Source organism: Morone saxatilis, unplaced genomic scaffold (genome assembly GCF_004916995.1).
Source record: "Morone saxatilis isolate NCDOM2014 unplaced genomic scaffold, NCSU_SB_2.0 Contig10, whole genome shotgun sequence".
NCBI lineage: Eukaryota > Metazoa > Chordata > Actinopteri > Moronidae > Morone > Morone saxatilis.
Window position 1 is genome coordinate 18,969,231 of NW_023339652.1, and position 5,832 is coordinate 18,975,062.

Below are 5,832 nucleotides of genomic sequence, written 5' to 3' on the forward strand. Positions count from 1 at the left end.
TACACTGCCGAGGTGGTCAAGAAACGCAAAGAATACAATGGGATCAAAAAGGCTCTGAAAGTGAAAGGAGACTGACTGGGGAACACGTCTTGGAGAGCTGCTGGGGTCGTGGCAGAAGGTAACGGGACATCGCGAGGCAGAAGACGACGTCACCCGGAGAGCGCGGTATAAACTTCAGAGTTTCCAGAGTGATCATACTGCACAGAGTGGATCCCCAGCACAAGGGTGGTAAAATGAAGAATTAGAACTCATCACAGGCTGGTAAGAGTTCTGCTACCACGAGACTGAAATACAAGAACTAAACTGGACTAATATCAGGCGACTTAATTTTCAATAGCCTACGTTGGACTTTAGGATGGTAAGGCTAGTTCTCTCAAATGGCCTAGCCACCCCATGCATAGGGCCCTATCTTAGTTATAGGATCTACCGTCGACCCACCAACGGGGTCTCGGTGAGGAGTTTTCTCCTCCCAGTTTGGAGGTCTGTTTTTTACTATGTTCAGACTTTGTTCTGCCTTTGTTCTTTTTTTTACTGTGTTATCTGGGGGACAACACAAAGCCATTAACATTTATCTGTGTTCGAATGATAATGTCACATAATTTGAAAATAGCCTCTCTTAATGTCAACGGCTTGAGTAACCCGGTCAAGAGGAGTAGGGTGCTAGCAAAAATGAGGAAAGATAAGATAAGATAAGTAATATTTTTACAAGAGACACACATGTCAAAGCCGGAACACAAGAAGCTAAAAAAGTTTGGGTACTCCAACACATATTATAGTTCATGTAAAAATAGTAGAAAGAGAGGGGTTGTGATAATGATATTTAATTCACTAAACTTTGACCTGATTAAAGAAAAAAGAGATGATGAAGGTAGATATATAATAATCAAGGGTAGGATGGACAATATTTTGGTCACATTAGTCAATGTCTATGCTCCTCCGGAGAGTGACAGATCTTTTTTCAAAAGATTATTCGACCTGATTATATCTGAGAGTGAGGGACTCCTTGTCTGTTCTGGAGATTGGAATACAATTTTGAACCACCAATTAGACACAACAAGCACAAGCAGACACGGATCCCCAAAATCAAAACACCTACATTTTCTGATGAGAGGCAGACTTATTTGATGTGTGGAGAAGTGTTCATACAAGGTATAGGGAATTCACCCACTATTCTGCTACACACAAAGTACACTCTAGGTTGGACTTTTTCCTGATGAATACTATAGATAGACACAGGGTACATGAGTGCACAATCGGAACAGCAGATGTGTCTGATCACAGCATTGTTTATCTAAATATGCATTTGAACAGCAAGCCAAGTAATACGCTATGGAGGCTGAATATTGGAATTTTAAACAATAAATCCACAGTGGAAGAAATTAAAAAAGAAATTGGTGAATGTATAAATGATAATAAGGATGACCAGGTCAAAATATGATCAATTAGAGAAGGAATTGGAAAAACTAGAGAAACAACAACCTAAGAATGACAATAAGGACACAATAGGGAATCAGATTAAAGATATAAGGAAACAAATAGAAAACTTAATTAACGATGAAATAGAAAATAAACTGAGATTCATAAAGCAAACCTTCTATGAATCAGGCCCAAGGGCAACACATTAGCAAGGCGCCTTGGGACGCAACAAATAACGAATTCAATTCATAAAATTAGGGACCCTTTCAAATACATTAAAATACGATCCAGAAGAAATTCATAGAATCTTTAAAAACTACTATGAGACCTTATATTCACAGCCTGAGAAGGTTGACGAAGAGAAAATAAAACAATTCCTGATTTCACTGGACCTCCCCTCAATAGGCTCAGAGCAAAATAAATATCTTACCGCCCCTATACTACTGGAATCATTTAATTGGACACTTGAGAAGGCTATAGCCCCACCATCCTGGAGGGATGCTGTGATTTCTGACATTCCCAAAGAGGGGAAAAATAAAGAATACTGTGAGTCATATCGCCCAATATCGATTCTGAATGTAGATTATAAACTGTTCACATCCATTATCACTAAAAGACTGGAGTGTTTTCTGCCTGACCTGATACACGAAGACCAGACAGGCTTTGTAAAAGGACGCCAAACACAGGATAACATCAGGCGCACCCTTCACATTATAGACCATGTTAATAAACACCATGTGAGCGCTGCCCTGATCAGCTTAGACGCTGAAAAAGCGTTTGATAGGGTCAGCTGGGATTCTTTGTATAAAGTACTAGAGAAGATTGGATTCAATGATAAATTCATTAATTGTATAAAGGCATTGTATACTGACCCATCAGCCGAAGTTAAAATCAATGGACACCTGAAAGACACTTTTAAACTGTAGAGGGACACGGCAAGGTTGTTGTGCTAGCCCTGCCCTGTTCGCGATTTTCATAGAGCCACTTGCTCAAATAATTAGACAAGAGGACAAGTTGAAAGGAATCACTATAGCAAGAGATGAACACAAAATAGGTCTATTTGCTGACGATATAATTACCTTCCTTCAAGACCCAAATACAACGTTTCCTACATTAGTAAAGATATTGGAAGAATATGGATTGATGTCGGGCTACAAACTGAATATGTCAAAAACTCAGGTTTTAACTTTCAATTACAAGCCAACTAAAGAAATCAGGAAGAGATATAATTTAAATTGGAATGCTAAGTCAATAAAATACCTAGGAGTGATAATAACTCAGGAATTCGACAGAATCTACGAGACAAATTACAACCTAATAAACGATAAAATTCAAAGAGATGTGGTAAAATGGTCAGCACTAGTAATGGATATAAGCTCAAGAATTGAGGTGGTCAAGATGAACCTCTTGCCTAGGTTGTTATATCTTTTTTTATCGCTCCCAGTTAGAGTACCAGATTCACAATTCTCAGCATGGAACAAGTTAATTTCCAGGTTCATCTGGGCGGGGGCCAGGCCTAGGATAAGACTCAAGACCCTTCAGCTAGACAAAGAAAATGGAGGATTGGCTTTGCCAAACTTTAGAGAATACTACTATGCTGCACAATTAAGATACGTAGTATATTGGTGCTCTTCAAGCTATCAAGCCAGATGGAAGGACATTGAGATGGGCCTGGGTCAGGCCCCTCCACAGTCAAGGTTAAGTGGAAAAGAACACATGGTTCTTCTTAAGGGTGAAAACTTGATTATGAGAGAAACATTTTTAATATGGTATGATGTGGTAAAAAAAATATAAGTTAACAGGAGACTGTAAGCTGTTGATTTGGCCTTCCTACACCTCCAGGTTCAGACCAGGAACGTTAGACAAGACCTTTGAAAAGTGGAGAGACAAAGGAATAACAGCTATATGTACACTTGTAGATAAGCATCATTTAAAATCATTTAGACAACTTAAAAATAAGTTTGGATTGGAAAATGGATATTTATTTAGATGTCTTCAATTAAGACACTTTTACGAGACAGAAATTTAAGAAAGGAAATCTCATTGAAGGGAATGATGTGATTGAGGTGCTGACAGGTGCGTATAAGCAAACTCCTCTAACTGTACAAAGTTTATTGGAAGCAACAGGGGAAGAAATACAGCTGTATATAAAGTGAAATGCGGAAAAAGAATTTAACATTGAGCTGTCTGGGGAGTGATTGGGGCAGTCCATATTTAAGACCCAAACATTATCATCAACAAGCTCTAAAAGATGGAGGGAGTTTTGGTTGGGAGATTTAAACAAGCTTTTTTATTAACCAAAAATTAAAAAATAAACAATTACGTCAACAACAGTTACTGGTTGCGAGACAATGTGGGCAACTGAATGCCAACCATTTCATATATTTTGGTCATGTATAAAATTACGGTCATTTTGGAAGGGCGTTCTGAGAGCCTAGGGGGTGAAATTTTTGGCATATAATATTCCTAATGAGGCGTGAGATATAGTATCTAGGACTGATACCAGCAGTGTAATAGGTAAAGAAGGACTTATTATCCTGTTCAAGATCTATCTCTTGCAAGCTAAGAAGGCCATTACAAGAAGTTGCCTGAGAACTGCAGCCACCTGGACTGAGCCACTGGTTGGACATTGTAGAGAAATTCGATCAATGGAACAAATGACCTATAGGTCTGCAATTAACACGGAGCTATTTACTGTAAGATTTGGTCAAAATGGGCACCTGTATGTGACAAAGTAGTGTTACCCCCCTGTGTTTTTGTATTTTTGTATTTTGTATTTTTTTTTTTTATTGATTGAAGAAAAAATAAAGTAAAAAAAAAAAAAACCTCTTATAGTTTAGTTAAATTCATCTTTTCTGTCAACTGCTATCTGTTGTATCCACACTGACACTGAAGTTCAATCAACTTTATTTTATTTGAAAGATTCAACAACTGTAAATATTATAATATATAACCCTCATAATGTTCCTGTTGTCCTAGAAATAATGTTAATAATAATTTATGTTAAATGTGTGTGTGTGTTTGTGTGGTGTGTGTTTGTTTGTGTGTGTTACAGGCCCAGACTCGCCAGGATTCAGTTTCCCTATGGAGAGCTACAGGTCAAACATTCAGTCATGGATTATCAGCCAATGTCCTTTCTCCAGTGTAATCATCATCGTGTTACTTTATCACTTTATATCTATGTTAGCTAACACCGCTGCTATTGCTGGTGTGATCAGTTTAGAAAATACTTTCCACTAGTGTTCATCAAAATGACTGCAAAAATTATAATATGAACCCTCATAATATTTCTATGTCCTAGAATATCTAATTGATAAACTATAATAATTAGTAACAAACAGTGTCTATTACTTGCTGACAGGTCGGTGTTGCAGGAACATCATGATGGATGTTTGGAAATCCTCAGATCTGTGAGTATAATTTGTTAACCTCATAAAGATTCTTTTCACACATTAATATATTGATGAAGCTGTGAACATCATTAAAAACCTCTTTAGTTTTAGTTACAATTCATCTTTTCTGTCCCTGTATTTTATGTATCCGATGATCATCGTGATATCTGATGAAGGAGGCTTCATAAACACTGTTTATGTACTTCTGCAGGTCGCCCTGCTTCTTCTTCTTCCTCCTCCTCTTCCTCCTCATCAGAGGAAGCACATTGCCAGCAGATTGATGGTGATAGGGATACGTGAGTCCAGCCTCATATACATTCTACATCATTAAAGCTCTTTCTGCCCCCTTTTATCTGTTGTAGCCACACTGACAGACACCCAAATCCTTTTAACCTGCTGTGTGGAACCTGTTCTCACCCTCTGGCAGGGGAGCTCAATTTACACAAAACCAAAACTCAGCACCACTGTATCTACAGTCAGTCCGTAATACAGACCCCACAGTTCAACTAAACATTGAATGGAGTCCTTATTGGACCAAAAATGGAATCTTTGGGATTCAAAAATACTCAGTTTGAGAGAATAAAACCGCAGTAAGTCTTAATAGGACAAGCTCTGTGATTCTCTGACTGGAGTTCAATTCAATTCAATCAATTTATTTGTATAGCCCAATTTCATACAGAAGTTATCTCAGGACACTTTTCAAATAGAGCAGGTCTAGACCGAACTCCTTTTAACATTTACAGAGAACCCAACAGTACCACCATGAGCAACCACTTGGGCGGACGGGGGCAAGGAAAAACTGCCTGTAAAAGGCAGAAACCGGACAGATCCTTCGGCTTTTAGGTGGGTGGGTCATCTGCCTTGACCAGTTGGAAGTGACAGAGAGAGAGAGAGACAGAGAGAGAGAGAGAAGTGAGAGATAAGAGGAGAGAGAGACAGACAGTTGCACAACAAACAGTAGCAACAACATCACTTAGTGGACTGATGATCATGAAGATAAAAAAGATCAAAGAAAAATAATTTA